Source organism: Octopus bimaculoides, chromosome 17 (assembly GCF_001194135.2).
Source record: "Octopus bimaculoides isolate UCB-OBI-ISO-001 chromosome 17, ASM119413v2, whole genome shotgun sequence".
Taxonomy (NCBI): Eukaryota; Metazoa; Mollusca; class Cephalopoda; order Octopoda; family Octopodidae; genus Octopus; species Octopus bimaculoides.
Window position 1 is genome coordinate 16,114,923 of NC_068997.1, and position 6,875 is coordinate 16,121,797.

The following is a 6,875-nucleotide window of genomic DNA, read 5'->3' on the forward strand; positions in this document are numbered from 1 at the left end:
TGTGTGTGTGTGTGTGTGTATGTGTATCCTAGCGTCTGTCTGCACTGCACGAGCGTTCATCATATCCATGTGTGCGCGTGCGTATGTGTGTGTGTATACGTGCCTAGATATCACTGTGAGTCTGTGTACCCACGACTATGTGGATGTTTATGTTTGTATATGAATGCTTGTCTCCGTATGAGTACATGTGTGTGCCTGCGTGCGTGCGTGACTGCGTGCACGCGCACCAGCGTTTGTCTGTAGGCTCGTATATGTGTTTGTGTGAGTGAGTATGTGTGTGTTTGTGTGTGTGTGTGCGTGTGTCTGTCTGACTATGTGCGCGCGCTCCTGCCTCTGCCTATACATATATGTATGCGTGTGTATGTTTGTCTGTCTGCGTGTGTCTGTGTGCGTGAGTGCGTCCGCTTGTGTGAATGTGTATGTGTTTGTGTGTTTGTATGTATGTCTGTGTGTGTGTGTGTGTGTGTGTGTGTGTGTGCGTGCGCGTATGTGCGTGTGTATGTAATATCTAGATTGATGGCTGTGCAGACGACAGTTTCCCGCTGGTTTTATCTGTTGTAGTCGAAGCATTTTCCTTGTCGGTTCTTTTACGGAACAAACAAAATATGTCAGAGAGTTTTCCACTGGAATTATTATTATAAATACCATCGAACACACAGGATTTTATTCCACGATGATTTCATTGAAATTATTTCCATGTATCGCAACCAGAACGATGGAAACTTGCTTTTGTATTTTGTAAGACGTGAACTTATATTTTTTCCCATAACATGTCCTCGACATGGCTGGAAATTTTTGTTTGCCGGATTTTGTGGCATTTTTTGTTGTGTGATTTCGGGATAATTTCATTGAATTTTTATATTTATGTTCTCCTTGTTACTTTTTATTGAATTGTTTTCTAGTTGCTGTTGTAGTTAATGGTGTTTGTTTGTTCCGAGTTAATCCATGATACAAGAGTAAGATGGACCATATGATCCGTGGTGTGTGTGTGTAGCAGACGTTTACAACACTATGTATGTATGTATGTATATATGTATGTATGTATGTATGTATATATGTATGTATGTATGATTACGAGTCTATACAAATAGGTATTTTGTACAACTATGTATATATGTATATATGCATATATATATACGTGTGTGTATTTATGTATATACTTATGGACATGAGATTGTGTATGTCTCGGTTTGTACATACATTTATATAAATGCATATAGGTATATATGTATGTGTGCATGAATTTTTATATATCATAGATATATGTGTGTATGTATGTATGTATGTATATATATATATATATATATATATATATATATATATATATATATATATGGACAAATATATATACACAAAAATATGTACATACACAAATGCACACACATCTGTGTGTATATAGGAATGTATGCATATCTTCTCGGTATATCTATTTAAAGAAGTGCATAGATGTGTGTGTGCAAATATATATCAATATATATATATATATTTATCTATCAATCTTATCTATATGTATGCATATATGTATATATGCACATATTCGTGTACGTATGTCTGTTTGTGTACGTACAGGACATCATGTATAATAGTATCCCTCAAGTTTAAAACGAAAATTATTGTTCGGTATGTGTGATTTGAGGTGAAATTTTGGCCCCTTTTTGTCCAATGCTGCTTTTATATTCATTCATTCGACAGCAGGAGACAGATCTCTTTTGCTTGATATACATGTATATTCGTATATACATACATGCATGCATAAATACATACTTACACACACATACATACGCACATATATATATATATGTGTGTGTATACATATATAAACAGACACACACACACATACACACATATATATCTGTTTATTTATACTGAACGAGTGTGCTTGTATATATATAAAAGAATATTTTATTCATATTATCAAATATCTATATGTATATATATTGAGCTGCAGGAACTGTTTATTATATATACACAGAATGTGTCTTTAAAAATGCTTCATAATATCGTCTATACACTTGCATCATCTCGTTTCAAATGACATGTGCGTATAAGCATAAATATATATATATATATGTGTGTGTGTGTTGTATACACATACATGCGTATACACACACACACACACGCATACACAATTGTATACATGTGTGCATGCGTGAAACGTATGTGTGTGCGTGTCGCTGTGTGTGTGCACACGTTTGTATAAGTGTATTTGTATTCATATATTTGCAAGCGTATATTAAAATATGCGCGTGTGTGTGTATATGTGCGTATATATATATGTATATATGTATCTATATGTATATATATATATACATACATACATACATACATACATACATACATATATATATATATATATATATATATATATATATATATATATATATATATACACTCACCTTTCTCCTATATATATATAAATATATATTAATTAGAATATCTCATTAAGGTAGGTAGTGATGGTGGATCAGTGAAATACAATGTACCAGTAATCTATTGGAATCATTACAGTTTAATTACTCTTGGATTGTCTTCGCCAATATCTAATCCCAATCGGGCCCTGATCGAATACAATTATTTCATTGATCATCACGTCATTTTAATGATTTCTTTTTATTTCTTTATTCTATTTTATTTTGTTTTATTCTGTATCTGAATATATTGTATTTCACATATGATGTATCCAAGACTGTACAATCTCCTCTTTACTTTTCAAAGACGGCAGAGTGTAATATTGGAGGGAAGACTTTTGCTGCTATTTCTAGGATACCGAACGACTCCTTAGGGGCGTCCTTAATTCTCTCAGTCACCTACCCATAGCCCATCTTCATCGCTCTTGTGGTAGCTATTGTCATTTGCCGGTCCTAAAGCCCCCAGGCGGGACTGGTTGGGTGCTGACCTGTGCTGGTCAATATTAAATATTCTGTGTTTTTAAGGGATTTGAATAAAAGAGGGAGAAGGGAAGAGAAAGTGTGTGTGAGGAGAAAGTGTGATTTGGTTGCTATTTCTTGCATTAGAACGACCATGTATGTAGTCATCGTAGATTCCCTCGTCTTGTCCAAGCTTCCCCACACGCACGCACACACACACACACTGGTGCCCTGTTATCAGCAGATAGTGTTTACTGTTCTTGCTGTTTGTTAAGAACTGAGGATGGGAGAGGCATTAATGTCACAACACACCATAGTTTGTCTCTCGCCGGAAACATCCGACCTCGCAAATTCCCTAACTACGTATGTGTGTGTCCGTGTCCGTGTGTGTGCGTGTGTGGTATGTGTGTGTCCGTGTCCGTGTGTGTGCGTGTGTGGTATGTGTGTGTGTGTGCATGTTTGTAGATGTGTACATATACATTTACCTTTATATATATATATATATATATATATATATATATATACACATATACATATACGTGCGTGTGTGTACGTATGCGTGTATGTATGTATGCATTTATGCATGTATGTATGCATGTATTTATATGTATATGTCTGTATGCATGTATTTATGTATGTATATATGTACGTATGTATGTATGTTAAGTAGTCGTGACTTTTCATACAATTTATCGAGTTTATATTCCATTATCCAATGTGTCGTCTGTCATTGCGAGTTCTTTCTTTCTTTCTTTCTTTCTTTTTGTCTCTTTTTTTTTTTCCTTTTTGCATACTTTCTATAAAGTATATAGTTGGATTCGAGGGAAATTTGTCTACTACTTTTAGCACGTTGGCCTCGTAGAAACCTCTATTTTCTTTACTTTTCAGCCTCCTGTTGCCAATAGTACAAATGCCAGGCAGTTACTGGAATCACTATAACTGACGAGAGAATTCCCAGTCTCTAAATTCCAGGCCTTGTGCCTGTATTAGAATCGGTATTCTTCTTATCATTATTATTATGACTATTATTATTATTGGACTGACGGAATTAGAAGATTGTCGGACGAAACGCTATGCACTATTTAGTTACGTCCCCTTACCTACTGATTTCCAGTCCCGACTGGATCGATTCTGCATTACATCTACCTTTCTGGGGTCAGTTAAGATAGAGTTGAGGGTTAAAGACAGGAATCGATTTAAACAACTTTCACCGCTTTTCACAAAATAAATAAAATGCAATAAATAAATAAATAAATTATGGAGTTTGCAAACACGTGAGATTTTAGATAGCCGGAAAAAATAACCAATGGTTTTTAGTTACGTCCCTTTGTGGTGGTGGTGGGGGTATGATCAAATCCCGTCAGTGGGTTAACTTATGATGATGGTCTCATCATCTGGGATCGATAAGTATGAAGTACTGGGCTGGGTCGAGCGCCGGACAAAGTGTTCAGCAGCATTTTATCCGTCTTCATGTTCCGAGGTTTAAATGCCGCCGAAGCCGACTTTGCTTCTCATCTTTTCGGGGTCGATAAATTAAGTACCAGTCAACCATTATGGTCGAAGTAATTTAATCGACTAGTTCCCTTCCCCTCCCTAAATTTTCAGTCCTTGTGCCTATTAGTAGAAAGGATTATTATTATTATTGTTATCATTATTATTATTATTATTATTATTATTATTATCGTTTTTGTTGCATTTCTGCTGTTGTTGTTATTACGGTAACAAAAGATACCGAACTAATTAACCCACTGTATTTAGCTTCGACGACTTCCACATCTGATTTTTAAGAGCCTCCTGTGTCGATATTTTCCATAATTCTTGTACTGTCATTAAAAAACCAAAAGCCAAAAAAACAGAAGAACTTATTGTGTACTGGCACGTTTCATTCTCCGTCACTTCAGTCGAGCGACTTATCCTGTTCTTCAGTTTTGCTGTACCCAATGTACAACATTCATTAGCGTGACCTCTAGTGACAAACACAGATTTATCAGGAAAATATCTTTAATGTTCATATTCCACAGGGGTTGACTTAACGTTTTATCCGGATAGAGGTGCGATGCAGAAACATGAGGTGGGTTAGTACCAATCAAATGATATTGAGTCGATTAAATCGGTTAAGACCCAAATTGTTATATTTGACAACTTGGGGCCCACGTTTAAATTATTATAATTATTATTTGAAGTAGCAGAGTTGTTGTTGCCGCTAATAAAATACCTTGTGGTATTTACTGCAGTTCTTTACGTTCAACTTCGCCTTTCATCCTTCAGGGGTGGGGAGCGTGGGGTGGCGGGTCAATAGATAAAGTACCAGTTGATTCGGTTGACTAACCCTGTCCTTTCCTCCACAAATTTGTAGCTTTGCGCCGATGTTAAGAACAGTTATAAGGAATTGTTAAGATCGTCGGGCAAAATGCCTTGTAGTATTTATTCCAGTTCGTTCACACACACACACAAATACAAATAGAGTATGCCCTTATAAATAACCTCGCTACAAGTTCAAATCCTTCTATGGCCAACTTAATTTTTCATCCTTTCGTGATCGACAAAAATTTAGATATCCATTAGCCATCTCTGCCCAGGATTGCTGGTCTTGTACCCAAACCAGAAACCATCATCTGTGAGATGGCGGAATCGTTAGCACGCCGAGAAAAATGCTTAGCGGCATTTCGTCCGTCTTCACGTTCTAAGTTCAAATTCCGCCGTGATTGACTTTGCCTTTCATCCTTTCGTGGGATGAAATAAATACTGGGGTCGATGTAATCGACTCACTCACTCCCGACAAATTCCAGACCTTGTGCCTATAGTAGAAAGGATGTCCCTATTTGTTTTGTGTTCGGCCCTTGCGGCCAATAAAAGAAAGAATTATTTTTATTATTTTATTGTTGTTATTATTATTATTATCATTATTATTATTATTATCATTATTATTATCACCGGTAGGGATTAGCGACCAAGAATAAGTTGCAGTAACATACTCTGTACACAGTTTCCTCTCTGCTTCCCGAAATGTTGGTCTTTGCATCATTTCTAAAACTTACTTGGTGTGGCACTTGACCCCTTGGTCAAATTAGATCAAGCGACCTTATTTATTAGCAAAAGCGTTCCCGTAGTGACCAACCATTTTGCCATATATTCAACACGGTGAATCTCTAACGACAGTAGCCTATGTACTGTTGCCCAATGCAAGAGAACAGGACTGTAATTTTGGTGTCTGTTGGCTGGAAATTTTTAGAAAAGTACAGAGCCACGTAAGGGTTCGCTCGTATGATCTATAGTTGTTATTGTTTAGGCGTTTGTTGAAGCAATGATAATAGACATGGAGAAAATATTGGCATGATGGCTAGAATTCATAGTTAGAAATCACATGACCGATTCCGTATCCTTGCGCGTGGTTTGAATCGTAGATTATACTATTTTTTTTCTGTAGACGATCATACTCTGAGCTCTCCTGTTTTCCTTTGCATGAAACACACACATACACACACACGTATGAATGTATATGTATGAATGTATGTGCTTTTGCGTATATATGAATATGACTTGACATTTTAAAGGAAGTATGAGCATTTCTAGCGATAAACTACGAGGGCAGAAACACAGACACACATACACTCGTGCGTACACTTACACATACACACACACACACATACACATATGTATATACGTAAATTCACAAACATACAGACACAGCACAACGCCCATAAAGTCACAAACGCATACATAAATAAATACATACATACGCACACAGAAAAATAGATGGCTGAATTGACAGACAAACAGATAGATACATACATACATACATACATACATACGTACTTCTAGAATAAGTCTTCTATATTGTATGTTCAAATTATGACTTGAAGTTTCGCCACCACAGAGCTTATCATATATATATACAGGCACACGGATACACATGCATGTTCTCATACATACTTACATACATACATACAAACACATATATATGTTTCTTTTCAAACTTCTACATATATATATATATATATATATATA

At 36.0% G+C, this 6,875-nt stretch overlaps 1 protein-coding gene across 6 annotated transcripts in view; it reads left to right on the top strand.

Annotated features, from left to right (window-relative positions):
* Positions 1-6,875, top strand: part of LOC106867583 (zinc finger homeobox protein 3) — a 502,463-nt gene that overhangs the window by 184,882 nt on the left and 310,706 nt on the right. The window contains exon 1 of one of the 6 annotated variants that reach the window (XM_052974077.1): positions 541-738. The exons of the other annotated variants lie outside the window; for them this stretch is intronic. The gene's annotated coding sequence lies outside the window, so the exon portion shown is untranslated. Of the gene's footprint in view, positions 1-540; positions 739-6,875 lie in introns of those variants that run through there. 6 annotated transcript variants of the gene reach the window in all.